Raw genomic sequence first — 20,521 nt, 5'->3', positions numbered from 1 at the left:
GTCCTCTATTTGATTTTTGTTTGTAAATGGGAGCTTTTAGAAATTTTTTGGACGACATGAGCTAGAGCACGTTGGGTGTTAGAGCAAAAGTGATGATGGCCACCCACATGCATGTGTTTACATGTAATGCATATGCACGCAAAGACACATGGGTAGTGGGGATTGCAAGATGGGAAACGGGATGCCAAGTAAATCCCATGTGAAAAGACAATGTGGAAGATGAAAGGGTATATATATTGAGCCCTCCTATTTTCAACTCCCCTAAGTTTGTCTTTTGTGGAAGATAGTTCGAGGGTTGGTTAGGCAGAGTGGGGACTTGCCTTAGTGTCTCCTTAGTCTGCCAAAGCCTTTGGAGGCCCATACAAATGTGTGTGCCTTTAGGGGCACTAGTGGCTCTAGAAAGCATGCTGGATATGCTAGCTAGCCATTGATTGTGATCTTGGTGTGAGAACCATGACACATCCTAGTCGTGTGGCAACCCTTGGTTTCCAAAAGATGGTATAAGGGGTCCCAATTCACGGTCTCTCCGCTCAATTGGAGGTGCAAATCACATGTGTAATCTCACATGCAAAGATAGTGTGGAAGATGAAAGAGTATATATAGTCCAAAGGGACCTCTCCTATCTTCAACTTCCCTAAGGTTATCTTCTGTTGAAGACTAGAGGGCTTGTTAGACAGAGTGGGGACCTACCTTAGCATGCTAGAGCCCATGCAGATGTGTGTGCCTCTAGGGTGCTAGCATCTCTAGAAAGCACATTGGGCACATGACACTTATGTTGGCCACAGTCGTCTATGAATTAATCTTGATTAGATCTATCTTAATTCTTTTCTTCATCCTCAGCTTCCTCATATCCTTGCTCATTGTCCTCATGTTTATAGTCAATCTTGTCTCCCTTCTCATTCTACATTGCAGAGAACAAATTGAACCCATTGGATCGACACTATGTGTTGATGTGTATACTTATGGCTTGTTGGTAACTTTGATGTGAACTCTTAGAGCTACAAGTTATGGGGGATAGTGTAATTGTATCCTCAAGAGTCATGATCAAGCATCCAAAACTAGCACAATAATAACACCTGTAGGTTGTAGAACCACCAGCTCGTCCTTGGTTTCTCCTTCTTGAATAATTTTTGTGGCCTCTATTTCCATACCTTCCCATTCATGGAGTCTTATTACCGCTCCTTCCATGTTGTTCACCATGGGGGATTTATTTTTCATATTGTACCTGCAGTTCCATGTATTATGATTGTACATATTATATTTGGTGCAAGTTAGTGGCACAATGCATTCCTCCTTGAGGTGACCTTCCTGCCTCCATTAGAAACAGAACACATTCTTGCGGAATTTTGATCCCTTGCTCTTTTTCATTTCTTGCATCAGCTGTTCAAGGACCAAGATTCCAGATACCAGCTCCTTCCTTCCAGGGTAATCAAGGTCCTTCCCGTCAAAATCAAGGAAACCCCAGAGGTAGACCCCCTAACCAACCCTCAACTTCAATGATGCAAAGTAATAATGCAAGATCTCCGCCCTCAGAATAGGGGAAGTCAAAGAGAGATATTCCCAAATCGGCCATCTACTTCCAAGGCAGTAAAACTGCAACCAATGTATTGATAGGATCCATTATAAAAATTTGGTTATGTTTTGTCCCGGGTACTAGGGAAAAGAGCTCCAAGGCCCCCTAACCGGCACTCATGCAAAATTTAAATAGACACACCACTTACACATCCAATATGAAATTACATTTTCTTAGATTCAACTATTTCCAAAACTGCATTGCAATAAAACCACAATGTTTCCATCATAATCCTCAGTATTTTAGTTCTAGGATCCAATTTCTAACTTTTGCACTTTCCAATCATAAAATCCGATTTCCAGTCATTTCTTCCTTAGCGTACCTATGGCATCATCGGCAACCAAAACACTCCGTACCACGGGGAGGAATACGGGGAGGAATATCACCAGGCATTCGCTCTTCTCCTCAAATACTTGCCACCGCTGGATCAAGAATAGCTGGATGGCCACGTTCATTTGAGGAATGAATGAACCTTTGGATACCCTGGTGAAGAATGCTAAGCCGATTTTTATGGCCGAAAGCAGTACGGATGGCGAAAGATTTTGCCAAGTCCTTTGTTGTGTCAAGGTCCCTCTAAAGCCAGCTCCCTCGTTCTTCAAAAGATTCCAAACTCCAGGAAACACTTCTAACTTTCCACCTCCTAAGAGAAATCAAGGTCCCAATCAAAACCAAGAGACGAGAAGTTTCAGAATGGAACGAAGGCCTTTTCTTCGGAGCACATTTTCTGGAACTCCGGCTCCAGGATGCATCAATATTGCACTTGGTGGCTAACATCCATTTGCGCCCTAAGTTTACAGTCCCCTCCATTGTACCAGCAGGCATAACCAAAAAGCTTTGAATTACGGTCCCCTTGTCATAGGCAACCGGAGTGTGCAGAATTCCTAAGGCAGGGGTTTTCTTCTTGTTGATTCCTTTAACTTGGATAGCACTCTTGGATAAAGGTGGTTTTCCAAGTTGACACCACACGCCATATGATACCGTAAGGACTCTGTAACTCAATTGGGTATCTTAGAGGCGGGTCAAATTCCAGTGAATCCTCCTCTGCCTCCTTGAAAAATGCTTGCGTAATCCCCAAGTTGGCTTCTCGTTGGCGCCTAGCACGCTGTTGATGTTCTTTGGCTTCAATTCTTGCTTGTATCTTCTTAAGCTCAGCTTGTTCTTTAGCTGCCTTCTTCTGATGGATTGCATGTAACTCCTCTTGGCTCAGGGGGTCATAGTATCTTTTGAATTTGCTCCCATTAAGGAATCCAATGGTTTCAACTCCGTCGAGAGTCTCCACTAGGATGGTACCTTGCAGGGTAATTTCACATACTCTATACGGTCCCTTACCAGCATATTTGAGCTTCTTCTTTTCGTTACACACTCCATACATCAGGACTTTATCCCCAACCTTGATGTCCTTGTCTTTCAGGTGGCGATCAAACCATTTTTTCCTTCTATCCTTCTCCACAAGGGCATTGTACACAGCCAATTGTCTTTCTTCATTCAGCTGCTCAAGGATATATAGACGCTCTATTAAGGAATTACCATCCCAACCCTCTTGAGTAGTAACACGAAGGCTAGGAATGACAAATTTCCACGGCATGACTGCTTCTTGGCCATATACCATTTTGAATGGTGTGCAGTTAATAGCCACTTTGTACGCAGTACGATAGGCCCATAAAGCTATCGTAAGCTTTAGATCCTAATCCGTTCGATGAGCTTCAACTGTCTTTGTCAAAATAGAGATTAAGGTCTTGTTGGTACTCTCGGCTTGGCCATTTGCTTGCAGATAATAAGGGGTAGATTTATGATGGGATGTCATGAAATTTGTTGTGAGCTCCTTAATCACTTCATTTATAAAATACGTACCATTGTCGCTCACAAGTTCAAAAGGACAATCGAAGCGTGTGATTATATTTTCAAAGAGGAACTTGGCTGTTGTCCTTGCATCTGCCTTACGTGTCCCTTTCGCTTCAGCCCATTTGGTCATATAGTCAGTGGCCACAATAATATAGCGAGATTGTGTGTTGCGGGCCGTGGGCTAATTGGACCTACAAAGTCTAAACCCCACTTTTCAAATGGTTGGTTTACTTTAATTGGGTGTAGGGGCATCTGATCTTTCCGCTGGGGTTTCTTGTATCGTTGGCATTCATCGCAACCCTTTACAAAAAGTGATGCATCTTGGAACATAGTGGGCCACCAATACCCTGATTGTAAGACCTTTCGCACAGTTAAGTCTCCTGAGAAGTGACCACCGGCTACGCCCATATGTGGCTCTTGCAAAATGTATAGATACTCATCCTCTCGGGCACAACGCCTAAGAACGTCATCCTTTCCTCTTTTATAAAGAGTCCCGGCTATCAGGCAATAGGGTTCGCATTCCTTGATCAGCTTTCGAGCTAGATCTTTACGAAGCTCCTTGGGTGGGAAGCCATTAACCAAAAAGTTAACAATCTTCTCACTCCATTCAGGCATTGTCTCCACCATGAACAGGGAAGTGTCAGGTAAGTCATCACATCAACTCTCATAGGAGCTTCACCATTAGGTATGCGAGACAAATGATCAGCCATGACATGTTTTTTGCCAGGTCTCACAACAACAGTGAAATCAAACTCAAGAAGAATCAATAACCATCTAGATTCTTCCTGTGGAGCATGGTTTGTTTACCAGATATAACAATGCTTGATGATCCACATAGAAAACAAACTTGGTGGCAAGGAGGTAATAACGAAATTTCCTTACTGCATATATCATTGCCAACCCTTCTCGCTCCGTAGTGGTGTAGTTCATCTTAGCATCGTTCAACTGGCGATGACTGGCAAAGCTAATGGGGTAGTCTAGTTTGTGTTCTCCAGGTTGAGTTAACACACACCCAATAGCAAAGTTTGATGCATCAATATGCACATGGAAGATTAAATCCTAGTTAGGCATTTGTAAGATTGGAGCACTCATCGCCAAGGCCTTCTTTAATAGCTCATACGCGCACGGTCACAATCTTCGGTCCAAATAAACTCGATGAGAAGCTTATACAATGGTCGTTCATCTTAGCATCGTTCAACTGGCGATGACTGGCAAAGCTAATGGGGTAGTCTAGTTTGTGTTCTCCAGGTTGAGTTAACACACACCCAATAGCAGAGTTTGATGCATCAATATGCACATGGAAGATTAAATCCCAGTTAGGCATTCGTAAGATTGGAGCACTCATCGCCAAGGCCTTCTTTAATAGCTCATACGCACGGTCACAATCTTCGGTCCAAATAAACTCGATGAGAAGCTTATACAATGGTCGAGCTATCTCGGCGAAGAATAGAATAAACCTTCGATAATAACCAACATGGCCCATAAAGGGTTGGACTCCCTTATAGTTGGTGGGTGGGGGCAATTCCAAAATGACCTTGATTTTACTCTCATCAGTGGAAATCCCATTTTTGGACACTATATGCCCTAAGATAACTCCGTGTTTAACCCAGAATTGGCATTTGAAAGGATTCAATGACATGCGATATAATCTACATCTTTCAAGTGCTCGTCCCAAGAGGAATGAACACAAAGATCATCTAAGAAAGCTTCACAAAAGTCCCTTAGATATTCCTTAAAGGCTATGTATCAATCGTTGGAATGTTGCAGGTGCATTGGTCAAGCCAAAAGCCATGACGTGAAAGGCAAACACTCCAAACTCCATGATAAATGCTGTTTTAGCTTGGTCCTCTACTGCAATTGTGATCTGATTGTAACCAGAGTACCCATCTAAAAAGCTATATGCCTCCTTACCTGCAACTCTTTCAAGCACATGTTCAGAATACGGCAAGGGGTAATGATCCCTTCTGGTGGCTGCATTAACCTTCTTGAGATCAACACACACTCTGAGTTTCCCATTCTTCTTTGGTACGATGACTATCGGAGAAACCCATTCTGAGTGCTCAATAGGGTATATGAATCCACATTTTACAAGCTTTTCAATTTCCTCTTGTACAATCTTTGCGTACTTAGGATTTATTGGGTAGGGACGTTGCTGGACTGGTTTAGTAGTGCTAATCATTGGAATCGTGTGTTGCACCACCGAAGGTGGAACACCCTTCATATCATGATATATCCAAGCAAATATGTCTTTGAATTCCTTAAGAAGCTTCTTGAGTGTCACTTTCTCCGTCTGGGTGAGGTCTTGAGCAATAAAAACTGGGTTAGACTCCTCACCTGGATCTGCTAGTTCTATCTCCTTAACTACCGCCGGGCCATCGTAGACACCGTTACTCCCATTGGTAGGCATTCGTTGGGCTTTTGTGTAGACCACTTTACGTTCCCTTGTGGTAAATGATTTGAAATGCTCGGGTGCGGGGTGTAAGTCTATTGGTTCTTGTTGTGCCAAGTTTTTTTCTTTTAATTCCGCCTCCTTTTGTTGCTGAGCTAACTCTTGGTTTTGCCGCCTTCTCGCAATATGACTTAGTTTCGGTTTCTCTTCGATTTCTAATTGGGCGATGTCATGAGGTTGCGGAATATACCACATGACACTTTGGAGGTATTGTCCCCAATTATCCGCTAACTTCCGATGAGCGTCAATGGCTCCTACATAACTAAGCCATTCTGCAGTGGATCTCTCTCTTGTTTATTGCAGTTCGTACATTAGCTCGATAGCATTGTCGCTTATGTCTCGTTTTCTTCTTTCCAAGTTTTTGATTTTTGTTTTTATCAGATTCGGACTCACTTGGTCAATCTTCACTTGTGTCCCCCTCACTTTCGGATGAACTGTAGGAGGTCACTGTCCTAGGCCTTGAGCACCTTGCTTCCACACTTGGGTGAATATTTGATTTATCCCCCCCATCACCAGGCTCAGAGTCAATTTCTTCTTGAGATTCAGACGACTCAGAGTTGCATTGGTCAGAGTCTTCGCTACTGTCAGTGTCCACTTTCTCGCCATCAGGAGTCAAGTGCATAACACCTATCATGTTTATTGGCAATAACGGTAGCATATCTTGCCCCTCAGGTGTTACCCAACTTGTGCCTCTAATTCCTCACGTGTCTATGGTTGTCGCTAGGTGTACCCAATCCACGTTATCCGACTCAGTCATACCCGGTAGAACATCCATATAAGGAGAATCTTTCCCATCATCAGTCTCTTTTTTGCATGTATAGCAATACCTTAATGGGGCAGAGTGAATAGTGGTATCCGATCGATTTTCAACGATGATAACCTTGCTTCCTAAAGGATGCGCGCGACCATTCTCAAGATCAACTCGAATGACAGAGTCCTGGAATTGTAGGTAGACATGGTTTTTCGACCAGTCATGCACCATTTGTGCTTCCCTCATGAAAGGACGTCCTAAGATCATTTGATATGACATAGGATGCTTGGAGAAATCCATTACAATGAAGGTATGTCTTACCTTGTATCCCAGAACCTTGATCTTAAGGTCCCTTAACATTCCAATAGGTTTAGTAATAGTTCTGTTTGCCATCTTAACCACTATGTTTGTGACTTCGAGGTGAGGTCTTCCCATAGATTCCCAACAGTTTTTAGTCACAATGCTCACCCCAGCACCACCATCAAGGATTCCATTTAGAGTTAATCCCTTGGTAGTAATGGGGAGGGTTGCATTAGATTCGTCACCTTCAAAGTAATGTCCCAACTTGTTAACAAGTATTTCAACGACCGAGTCTTCACCTAGGTTGGGTTGTAGATCCAAATGTTCCCCTTCATCTTGAAGCGTGTCGGGTCTATCCATATTTGCAAATTGTGGTAACCCCGCCTTTAGTTCTCCATTGAGAAATGCCCAAAGAGCTAAGAATAGCTTAGGATCTCCGTATAACTTGGATATGATCGTGGTTCTGATTTCAGAGGACATGAAATCCATTAGCTTGGACACATTCAACGGTACTTTTCGAGATATCGCCCCTTGACTAGGGACTGGTGAAGATGGAATCACTTCCTCTTCAATGGGGTCAGGCATTCCCATTCTTTCAAGCAAGAAGGGTGTTTGCCCACTTCCGGATGTCCTATCCTCACTTTCTTCCCGAATTTCTTTCCGAATGATACTAGGTATAGCTAACGTTTTATGGCTCCTGTGAGGCTAAACTTGTGTAGGAAACAGTCTGGAATTTTGATCCTTCTAGGGTCTGCTGGCTCCAGTTCTCTTTGTGTTTCTTCCACCAGACCCCTTAAGTGTTGCACTTGTTCAATCTCCTCAACTGGGTTTGGGTAAGTTCCAATCTTTTTCTTGAGGGTTTTTGGCCCACGTGGCTTGTCTTGGGGAGTCTCAGTCAGTTTGGGTGGCCGAGAGGGCATTAGCTGACTTGGTCGAAGAAGTTTCCTTCTGTTTCCCCTGATTTATGTATTCGCTTGATTCTCCTTCGTTGAGCTCCCGAGTGGGGTCCTCCCTTAAGGTAGTGGCTTTGGTCCCCATGGTTTCTATTGAATCAGAATCATCTTCAGGATCATTCATATACACGGGGTCGTCTCCTGTCCCTATGTTAGTCTTTGAACTAGGCTTGGAGCTCGTGGCATTAAGCGATCTCTTCCGTCGCGTTTTCTTTTTCTTTGCTCGAGCAATTGATGCAGTATCCCTCTCTTCGAGAATGTAGTTTTGATTTTGAAGCATTGGCCGTGTAACTACATTCGCGAGTACAACAGGTGTGGTTCCTCATGCCTGGTTGGTGACCTCAACCAAATTCAATGGCCTAATCTTGGGTGCACTAGGATTATGTGGACATTGAGCAATCAAATGATCTATGCCACAACGATTACATGTAAGTACCGGCATTCCCGATGTGCTCCCTTGATTTGGTTACATTTGAGTAGCGATCTTCTATAGCCTATTAAAGCACTCCGCTACACGATGCGATCCACCACAATCGTAGCATTGAAGAGGTGGTCTCCTTGCCAAGGTATTAAGGTTTTGCCCTCTTGTGGCGAGAGCAGCCACTTGATATACAAGCTTGACTTGCCCAAAATGATCCTCCATGTAGTACTGGGGAGTCATTTCAAACGTATCAATCCCATGTGGAGCAGTGGGGTCTATCTCCGCTTCATAATCCCCACACGCACTATGTGACTCACAACCCATCTGGTTTATAGGGGTAATCCTTGGATGTGGAGGTTGTGGTCCTAGCACTGGCGGTGGTAACGGCACAGACTGGACTACATTCAGGTTCCTTGGAACTATGTGCTGTGACGGTTGCTCGACAGGTGGTGCAGGCATCAGCGCGGGTACTTGAGGTGTGTTTGACCAGGCTAGTGGTGCCTGATTTGCCAACATATGCTTAAGTACTAGGCAATCCTTGGATTGATGGCCATACTTACCACATGCATTGCAATTCCCATTGAATTCAACTCTGAATGTGGGACATTCACTCGTACTATGTGGTCCTAAGCAAACCGAACACCATTGTTGCTCTCTTCTTGGGGTACATATGGTTATTTTGAGGAGCTCGATTACCCCTAAAGTATTCTTGGAGAGCCTTAGTAAGGTTGGTCACAGAAATTTCGGATATCTTGGGCTCCTTGGCAATAGGTTTTACCGTCATTGGCTCGTGCCCAGATACTTGCGAACTAACAGATTTTGTCTCTCCGAAGACACCTTTTTGCCTGCAAATCATCAAGTTGTCTTCTAACTGGATTGCATTGGCAGTGACTGCTTCCCATATCGTCGTAAGACCTCTAATGACTAGGCCATTGTATATGTCCTCATCGTGGCGCAATGCTTGGATGAATCTATCAAGCAATTGGTTGTTATTGAAGTGCTCATCGGGAGTGCAGCGAGAATTTAGATGCTTTAATTGACTAATAAAGTCTCTCACTGACTCCCCTTCCTCACGTTCAGCTTTTTGGAGTTGAGATGCTACTCCCCAAAGCACACCCTCACGTATGTATTCTTTCAAGAACAATCTCTTGAGAGTGGGATAGTGAGTACGCTCTTCAACCCTTTTAAAGTTCGATACCAATCTCCGGCTTTTCCACTCAAGGTTAAGCCTAAGGCTTTACATTTATGTAGCTCATTGTGCTCTTCCAAGGAATCACACGTGTTCAAAAACTTCAATGTGCTTCCTAACATCCTCGTTACCAACTGAAGTTCTGAGTGAGCTTAGCCACTTGTACCGCCTTGCTTCTGGGTTCTCTCTCAGGCATGCCCCGCATGTTTTCCACAATAGATCGTCCGATCGTCTGAGCAAATGCTGCAAGATCACCTAGGTGAGCAGGCATAGTTGGTGGAGGCACTTCTGGGATAGCCTGGTTGATAGGAGTTGGTGTTTGTCTTGGTATGTATGCAGCTGACGTAGGATATGATATGTGACTAGGCCTCGCTCCTCTTGGATAAGGGTTGTGATAAGGCAGTCATGGAGCATACGCCATTGGCATACTAAGAGGCGTAGGAGCTACATGAGCATTAGCGATAGGTACATATGGTCGATAGGCACTAGCACACACTATTGTAGGTACTGTTCCACTAGGTAGCGGTGTCGTACTAACTACAATTGGTAAACAGGTGCGCCTTCCGTCATGCTCATCATCGGAGTAGGCATTGTGGATTCCCTAATGGAAAGTTGAGCCAAGGTTGGAAAGCTAAAGTTACTGCTCGTGGGCTCAACCTGCATTGAGACTCCAGGCAAAACAACATATGAAGGGTCTATGGGACTCACCGAGGGAGTCTCCAATTGTGACAGGGTTGGTTGTTTGGCCTTGCCCGTATCCAAAAATTTCATAGGGCCACCAGTGGAAACTAGGTTCCCCTATTTTGCCTCTCGAATTGGATAATTCTATGAATAACCTCACATATCATTTGTTGTTGCTCCTCTAGATTAGTGGCACTAGGAATCTTATTGTATCAGTAAAAGGAAAAGATAGATCTTCCTTCTACTGATGTAGATCATATGACTTCTAACCGACCTACATGGTATGTGTAACCCGTGTATAGGTCAGTCAGCGTCTCCGTGTGTAAATCATATTCCCAATTTTCATTGAGAAATATCCCATCTAGACTTGGTGTGCCAAACGGGTCTCTTGAAGTGGACGCAATGTCACTTCTTATGGATCGACTTCTAGGGACCTCTACTTTAGGAAGAGCATCAGAAGGTGGTAGCTCCCTAGGGCCTTCATTAAACGAAGTGGGTAGAATATCCACATGGACACTCTTTGGAAGGGTAGGGTCTACATGAGATGTGAATGGTGAATCCACTACCCCTCCTTCTTCGTTTACTTCGCTTGTCGCATGTTCAGAGCGTGTAGCTCTACTAAAGGTCTCTATTAGACGACTAAACATGCTAGATCCGGGTTGTGGGTCCCAAACTGGCATGTTTTGGCTCGCCTCCTCAGGGTTCTTGGTAGGGTGCCCTTCCATGGCTTCTGAGTCAGAGGAGGAGTCACTATTCGCCGCTATTCATGGATCTTGGGTCGCACTTCCTTGGGTTCCAGCTGAAGGCCAAGATGCTAACGTGGAGGGATGGTGTGAGCCTGCGTAAATTGAAAGGCTTTCTAGTGGCTCAGACTCTAGCACCCGACTAGAGCGTAGATGCATGTGCGTGACGTGGGTACCCTACGGGCGTTGGTAACTATCCTTGAAGCCTACACAAGTAGTTTCTCAGGTGTTTCGCACCCTGTTTTTACTTGTTTTTATATTGTTTTTAACTCGTTTTTTACCCCCTTACTTATGGTCGAACTTGGACTAGGGCATGTGATAGCTCAAGACGAGCGTATCGTTCAAGGGGTCCTAGCGTGCTTTACAGCACAGTGTTTGCCTATCCGGAGCTCCCATGGTCCTCAGAACAGTCTATTTGCTTGTGGGGGAAGGGTGAAGGCTTTATCCCACATGCTCACTCCACTCCTTGGGGGGTGGGCTACATATAGAGCTCCACTTCCCTTTAGCTTTCACTTGAAAGCTATGGAGGCTCACTCTCCTATATCTATATATCAAAAGACCGAGACCGAGGTCGGGGTCGGGGGTTTTTTCTTTTCAAATTTTTTTTCTCAAATACAAAATTTCTTTCCTCCACACGGGGTTTTTTTTTAATTTTTTTTGGGTTTTTTAAGTTTATTTTTTTTGAAAAAAGAAAAAGTTTTCTAGGGTTTAGACTTGGCCGCGGTGCTGCTTGCACACAGCGCAGGTTTAGGGATTTAGAAATCCCCCTCGTCTGCTCGTACACACACGCGTGCAACTCAAAAAACTAGACAACAGAACACGGAACAAAAAATTGACCAGGGAAAACAGAATTGCAGAAACAGATTACAGAACACGAAAAAACATCAACAACATACACACAACCGCCTTTTCTACAGTGTAAATTTCACTTCACATAACAGCCCGAGCTGCAAACTGGAGCTTGGTGCAGGGCATCTCCCCGGCAGCGGCACCAAAAATGTGCGCTTTTGCCGCACGAGTCGGAGCTAGGGACTTGCCGAACACCGTATGCGAGCCACGAATGGCTGCAAGCATACAACCAGAACCTAGCAAGCTCAAACAAAAAGCAAAGGTGTGTCACTCATCGCTCAAACTGCCGCCGTGAAGGATTCTCCCGTCGTAGTGAAGAAGGAGCCACCGTCGCCGCTCTATCGCCTCGTCGCTGCCGTGCCGCCACACAGTGCTCGATCGCTCTCTCTCTCTCTCTCTCTCTCTCTCACATACGCAGGAGAAGGGGACCAAGAAGATAAGGCAAGAGCACACTTTGTATTCAACACATTGAGAATGAGAGTTTAAGGGTTACATTTGACTCTTATAGGTGACTTAGCCATTCACACATGGGTGCCCATACATGGCCGGCCGATCCTAACCCTTATCCTGCTAATATTCAAGGTGCGCCTCTCATCGACGATCACCCAATCCCTTTATCCTTTACATATGGTGCCGAGACAAGCCCGACCCATGACTCAGAATACTTAAATTAATTACATGACGTAAAACATAGTACGTCTCAATGTCCGTCATAGGTTAACAAATGCCAAGACCAACTCCTCGTATCAATCTAATCAAGGTCCCTCTCGCCAAAATTAGGGCAACCCCAGAAGAGTGCCAGCTCAACCTGCAACTTCAATGCAAAGTAGTCTCAGAACCCCCTCCCAAAATTGGGAAAGCCAGAGAGAGAGAATTCCACCCCAGATGGCAGCAGCCAGAGCCGTCATCACAATAGCTGATGTAGTGGAGGAAGAAAGAGGTCAGATTTATGCTGCCATCATTGAACATCAAGGGCAGAATCGTCAGTTCTCAGTCCTTCAAACTCCAGCAGAGTACAAGGGTAAGCACTTTAAGCTTTTGATTTATTCAGGCAGTACACATTCTTTTATTTTCCCAGGATGCTTGCGTAAGTTAGTCCTAGGTCTAAAAACAAGGAAACCTATGCAAGAAGAATTGGCTAGTGGGAATATTCTTTTCACACACCATGAGACAGACTGTATTTAGTTTAATCTAGATGGGAATGTGACAGACTGCCAGCTTAGAGTCTTACCCTTGGGAATCTATGACGGAATCCTTGCAATGGATTGTCTCCATAAGAATCAGGCTGACATTCACTGTCACAATGGAACCATCTCATTCCTCGACCTTCATGGGAATCAAGTTCAAGGAACTGGAATTTTCGGATCCCCAGTTCTGTAGTTAGTAAAAGCTTCTAAATTGTTGAAGGGACTCAGAAAGAAGCAAGCTATCTATGTCGTTTAAAATGAATCCAGTAGATAAAAAATGCAAGGCTAAGGAACCAAAATGGCTAAGTGAGTATGCTGATGTATTCCCAGAAGAGCTGACTAAGATGCCTTCGACTCGTGAAGTAGATCATGAGATAGAGCTAACCCCTGGAGCTCAGCCAATAGCCCAACGTGCATACAAGATGCCAGTTCCTGAAGCCATAGAACTAAAGGAGCAGTTAAGACAACTGCTAGAGCAAGGATTCATAAGACCCAGTGTTGCACCTTGGGGTGCGCTCGTTCTCTTTCAGAAAAAGAAAGATGGAACGTTAAGACTTTGTATTGATTACAAAGGATTAAATCAGTACAGTCAAAAATAAATATCCTATCCCTAGGATTGATGAACTTTTGGATCGATTAAGTGGAACCCAAATGTTCACAAAGATAGATCTCAAATCTGGATATTACCATATCAGAATTAAGGATCAAGATATCCCTAAGACAGCCATCAATACTCGACATGGGCATTATGAATTTACAGTCATGCCATTCGGACTGAAAAATGCCCCAACAACGTTTAATTACCTCATGTAGGATCAAGATATCCCCAAGACAGCCATCAATACTCGACATGGGCATTATGAATTTACAGTCATGCCATTCGGATTGACAAATGCCCCAACAACGTTTAATTACCTCATGTAGGACATTCTCAGAGAATACTTGGATAAATTTGTTCTTGTCTTCTTCGATTACATCTTGGTATACTCTAAGAATGCAGCAGATCATGAAGATCATGTGCGTAAAGTCCTGGAGTTCCTAAGGAAACACCAACTCTTTGCAAAGAAGAGCAAGTGTACTTTCTTTGCTGACCATGTCGAATACTTGGGATTTATAGTATCTAAGGACGGGATTTCTCCTGACCCCGCAGTCGTGGATTGGGCCAGAGCCTAAGAAAGTAAAAGAAGTTAGAGGATTCTTAGGATTAATTAGGTGTGGTGTAGAATATTTATACCCAGGTATGCTCAAATAGCATCCCCTTTGACTAACCTTCTCAAGAAGAGTACCCTATTTCATTGGACTACTACCTTTTACAGTAGTGACAGATGCTAGTGGCTTTGCCCTAGGAGGTGCACTTATGCGCAAGAAGGTCATGTAGTAGCCTATGAATCCAAAAAACTCAGAACGCATGAGAGAAATTATGATGTCCATGACTTGGAGTTACTCTCAGTAGTTTATGCTCTAAAGCTGTGAAGACATTATCTCTTGGGACAGAGATTCACCTTGATGAGGACAGATCATCAAAGTCTGAAGTGGATCTTCACCCAAAGAGATCTTAACATGCATCAAAGAAGGTGGATGCAGACCCTGCAGGAATTTGATTTTGAGATAAAGTATCGGCCAGGGGGAAAGAAAATATGGTATCCGATGTGTTCAGTAGGAAAGCCTCCTTGCTTGCAATAACATTGGTGTCAAATCCATTGATCAGTGAAGCAAGAGAGAAGATCATGCTGGATAGATTCTTTGCCCCTATTTCTATCCTATTGATGCAGGAAAGCAAGACTCCTCTGGAAATGAGTCGAGTTCTTGGGTACAAATTGGAAAAAGGATGCATGTATTACAATAATCGGCTATGCATTCCCAATGATGAGGAAACAAAGGGAAAAATTTTCAGAGAAGCCCATGATAGCCCAATAGTTGGACATCCAGGGTTCATAAACACCTACATGTCTGTAGAAGAGCTTCTTCTAGCCAGGACTAAAAAAGAATGTACTTAATCATGTGCGACAGTGTTTAATATGTCAAAGAGTCAAGGCAGAAAGGGTTAAGATGCCACAAAAGCTACATCCCTTAGACATTCCACAGATGAAGTGGGAATGCGTCAGTATGGATTTTGTTACTGGACTATCGGCCGCCGTAAGTGCAATCAAGTTACAACTCCATTTTTGTGGTGGTTGACAGACTAACCAAGGTTGCCCATTTGATTCCAGTAAAAGGAACCTACACTGTAGCGGATGTTGCAAGAGTCTTCCTCAAGGAGATTTTCAGGCTGCATGGCTTACCCAGAAGAAGGATAGTGAGTGACATAGATCCTAAATTCAAGCCAAGGTTTTGGACTACATTCTTTGAAGCAGTGGGAACTTCTTTAGATCTCAGTACAGCTTATCATCCCAAGACAGATGGCCAGACTGAAAGAGTGAACCAAGTAATTGAAGATATTCTTTGGTCATGCTGTGGCGGCAGAGAACCCAGAAAGTGGTTAAGCTACTTACATCTAGTTGAGTTTGCTTTACAATGCCTCTTATCACCAAAGTATCGGGATGAGCCCATTCAAAGCTCTGTATAGACAAGATTGCTTCACACCATTAACTTGGTCTGACCCATTGATCAGGGTGGTCGAGATGTCCAGACAGATGCTTGATGATATGGAGCAGCAAATACAGGCAATCCGCAAAGATATTAAGGCTATCCAGGATAGACAAAAGCAGTATGTTGGTAAGAAAAGAATGGAGAGAGTGTTTGAAGAATCAGATATGGTCTTCATTCGTATACAACCCAAGAGAAGTTATTTATCTCTAGGGAAGTACAAAAAGCTGTCTCCAAGAAGATACTGTGCACGACATACGCCGTTACTAAGAAAGTAGGAGATCTAGCTTATGAACTTCTTCTACCTCCCCATCTCAAGGTACATAATGTGTTCCATGTCAGCTTACTTAAAATATGTACCCAGCCCGCGTGTGCTGGATGATGAACAATTGACTTCTCAGACTCAAGGTCAGATGGAACTCCAACCCGAAGAAATCCTTGATATTTGGGAGAAGGCTCTCCGGAACAGAGTCCTTAGAGAGTTCTTGGTCAATTGGAAGTTCTATCCTCTAGAGCATGCCACTTGGGAAAGAGAAGATCAACTGATAAAGGACTACCCCTGCTTTGCGAGATGAGGACATCTCATGTTTTTCAAGTGGGAGAGGATGTAAGGTTCCTCCTCAGTCCCTAAAAGATGTATAAGTTCTCCTCTCAGTCCCTTGTAATCATCCCCTATTTCAGAATGCAAGAAAACATTATTTTCCTTTGTTTTTTATCTAGAGAGAGAAAATATTCTACATAGAGGTAATACAATTTTGAGATATTTTTGGATATAAAGTTATCCCTTTTATTTAAGATGAATTCCCCTAAAATAGAAGTTTAAAAAGAGTTTTCTAATATGCATTAGAAATTAATTGAATATGTGCATTAGACACCTTAGCCTAAGGGTCCACATTTTCAGAAAATTATGGATTAAGGTCCAAAGAGTGTTCTAAAGGGCCAATGGGGTTAATCCAAGTGTTGGGATTAGAAAAATGCAAGAATAAAAGAAAATCCCAAAAAAGAGTAAATTCTCACAAAAGATGAAAAGTTGACTAGTAAAGGTACTTATTAGTAAAAAAATGAGGATTAATTAGTTAAAAATTAAAATTTTGACACCTCAAGAGCTCATGGAGGCGCCTAGATCTCATCATTACCCCCAATTTTTAATTTTAAAAAAAGAGATATTTCATCTCTCCTCTCTTCTCTTTCAAACTGGATCAAAAAAGTGGACCTAACTGGTCAAAAACTTGTCCAAATCGGATCAAACTCAAGCTGGAAGCCTCTAGATCCCGGTTGGACTTGGTTGGTGGCCTCCCTCTCCTATAAATACAGCTCCATTCCTTTGTATTTTAATTTTAGTGTATTTACATGCTAGTGTAATTTTTAGTTTAGTGTATTTCTATCATCCCTCTACCTTGCCTCTCCATTGTGAAGATTTTGGAGCTTCACTAATCCTCTTCTTCTCTTGGATATTACCCTCTTCTTCTTGGTGTGCAAGCTTCCTCTTGAGGGCTTCACTTCTTTCTAAAAAATCAAGCCAAAAACCAAGGGTAAGCTTAAAACAATGGTGTTTTACTCTCTTCTTGAATGGTAATCTTCTTCCCAACCTCTCTAATGCTTGGGAAGCATTTTAATCCATGGTTTCTTTTTTAAACCATGCTTTTATTGGTTTATGTTGTTTAAATGCATATGCTTAAAAGTAATATTTTTGAATAGTAAATCTCTCTTTTTGAAAGAATACTCACCTATATGGCTAAATCCTTCTTGGAAGGATAGATCTTAGTCCTAATCTCATTTTCTTACCCAAAAATCTAGGCCTAACAAGCTAGAGATGGAGATTAAGAATTTTAATGATTTTTAATCTAATTAAAATGAGGATTAATTCATTTAAGCTTGTTTTATGTTAAGAAAATTCATATTTATTCATTTTAAGTTGAAAGAAAGTTTATGCTAACATTCTTGTAATTATTTTCATATGGGAAGTGATAATTGGATATTTTTAAAAATAAACAAGATGCTTAAATGTAATTATGCTTAGGTTTATGTGCATAATGAAGTTTTATATTAAAAGAGAAAGTTTCACCATATTTTTATGTAACTATGTTTATGCATAAATTCAAAAATGCAAAAAGAAGAATTTTCATCATATTCTATGCATAAACATTATTATGCAAAAAGAAGGAATTTGTTACATATTTTTCATAGTATGTGCATGCATAAAAATCTAGATGCAAAAAGATGAATTTTCACGATATTCTATGCACAAACATTTTAAAGATTAAAAGAGGAATTTTTGTTATATTCTAAAATAGGTATATTCATGGTATGTATATACATATGTATATACATGGGTATTTTTATTCATCAAAAGAGGAATTTTCATCGTATCTTTAATTAGGAAAATGCATAAATTAATTTTGGTATCAAAAGAGAAAGTTTCACTATATTCTGTGTAGATAATTAGGGCATGTTGATGCCTAACCAAAGGGAGGGAAGAATATTTAAGAATATTTCTATGTGAATATTTTAATAAGATAATGTATGTATATTCATTAAAGGATCATTGGAAAAAGAATTATCCTTGTTAAATTCCATTATTCTTATGAATAGAATTATTTATAATTCTATTATGTCCAAGGAAGAATGAATTTTCATAATTTTGGATGTTTACCCTTACAATTAGAAATCACAGTTATTTTATCAGAGAAATGGAGAATTATCTTTAGGAAATATCCTAGGAATAAATTCAAGTAATTCTGTGCTAGACCATGACCACGTGAGAAATGTGGGTTAGTAAGATGCCTGCCCATCTCTTGAATCAAGACTTGTGACCAATCCCATTTCTTCAGTATGAAGAATGGATAATCGGCTGATTTAGAGAAGTTTTTCCTAAGACCCGAAATCGTCTAGAAAAAAGTTAGAAATTCGTTGTAATTGATGGATGGATCACCGAGGTAAGAGATTCGTGATTTTCATTAAGAAAGTTTGGGTTTTGAAAAAAAGGGCCTTATGGAATCAAACTCAAAAGGAATTCTTACTTGCATAGAAACTCTGTTTTTGTAAAGGACTGTCTTATGCCAGAATACTGGAGGAAGCATTTAGCTTATTGTTTAATCTAAGGAGAGTTACGTTGCAACAACAACAGCTGGCAGGGAGTCATCGAAGGATGTGTTTCTCACGGCAAAGCCTATCAAGGTCTTGACTAGCCTTGCTACGGTTGAAAATGGTGCGCTTCCAGTATGATGGGCGAGGGCCGACAAAGCGGTCCCTAAGTGAAGTGCTAGGACACCTAAGGAGGATCCTAAAGGGTTCTGACCAGGTGATGCACGGGCTCGTAGCTGCTAGGACACCCATGCGTATGTCGAGGAAGATATTCATGGATTGGCAAGGAATTATTTAAGTGAACTGGAAAACTATGAAATTGGAACTCATTGGTTGACTAGCTGGTCTTCAATAGAGAGTTCGGGTGAGACTTGTTTATAAAATAATGGAACTGGAATATTGAGGATTATGATGGAAACACTATGGTTTTATTCTAATTTTGTCTTGAAGATAGTTGAATTTGAGAAAAAGGCTATTTCATATTAGGTGTGTAAGTGGTGTGTCTGTTTAATATAATTGCATGAGTGCCGGCTAGGGGGCTTGGGAACTCTTTTCCCTGGTACCCCCGAGACAAAACACAACTAATTTTTATAAAGAGGGATCCCACCAATATAGTGGTTGGCTAACCCATGGGTAGGTTGGGGTTAGCTGGATCGGTGGATTCCTACAATATAGTTCAATTATGTTTAAGTCACGGTAGTTAAAGAAAGTCCCAGGGAGATTCTTGTTCTATGGGAAAGAATCAACTGCTGTGCCTCGCTTGAGAGGAAAAAAGTGATGATCTCTATGAACCAAGTGCAAGTCCCTTCCTTGATTTGGCCATGTGACCTATACAGGCTCAGTCGGAATAGAAAGGATAGTTAAGGCTCTTGACCCCGTTAGATAAATTTTAGTTTAGAAGATTTTCCTTCAGGAATCGCCCGTGCCTTCTGGGCGAGGAAAGTTTTTCCGGTCTCGGTTTTGGAAGGACCGCCGGACTAGTCCCTTGCCCGGACATCCGTGGTGGCGAGGCCCCGAGTGGGAAGCCCTACCCCGCGCGCACGAGAGGTTGCTACTTCTCCTGCTAGCACTCCTGAGTTCGGTGTGCAGAGGGGGCAAGGGTCTCACAAGCATGGAATTACTCTAAGATGAAAATAGAAAGGAATGGGGCTCTATTTATAGGTGAGTGAGGCCACCAACCAAGCCTAACTGGGATCTAGAGGCTTCCAGCTTCAGTTTGATCCAACTTGGATAATTTTTAGACTAGTTATGCTCACTTTTTGATCTAGTTTGGAAGAGGAGAGATGAGAGATGAAATATCTAGCCACTTTATGATATTTTTGAATAGAAAAATGCCTCCTTGATGTGATTTCTAGGCACCTCCTTGATGAGGGGTTTTCCCTCTCCTGAGGTGTCACAAAGCCTCCCAAAAGTCTCCTAAAATATCTGAAAACTCATAATTAAGGAACCTTCACCTCATGTGAGCCTTTCTTTATTATTTCCTTGTGGATAATTCTAAAATTTTCCATTTTTCTTTTATTTTTATTTTCTTGTGGATAATTCTAAATTTTTTCATTTTTCTTTTATTTTTATTTTCTAACCTTAATGAATAAGGATATCACATTTTTAAATTCAAAATAATTTAATAAGGCTTAGAACTTTGAACTAGGGGACTTCTTGGTTCACCCACCGTCCAAATCTAATGCAACTTAGGAATTTTTGATTAAAATTCTATTTGAGAGGATCACTTCCTATTGGTTGGAAAAAAATATTTCAAAACTATATTACCTCTCTCTAGAATATTTTCTCTCTAGACCAAAGAAGGGCCAAACAGGATCTTTTTCCATTCTAAAAGAGGGAGATGATTACAAGAGACCGAAAGGAAGGTTCTTACACCTTTACATCATCAAAAGCTAGAGGAAGGAATCTTACAC

This window comes from Cibotium barometz, chromosome 58 (genome assembly GCF_041138505.1).
Source record: "Cibotium barometz isolate CiBa-2024 chromosome 58, ASM4113850v1, whole genome shotgun sequence".
Classification (NCBI taxonomy): Eukaryota; Viridiplantae; Streptophyta; class Polypodiopsida; order Cyatheales; family Cibotiaceae; genus Cibotium; species Cibotium barometz.
The sequence above is the reverse complement of the archived record's forward strand: the minus strand, read 5'-3'. Positions refer to the sequence as shown.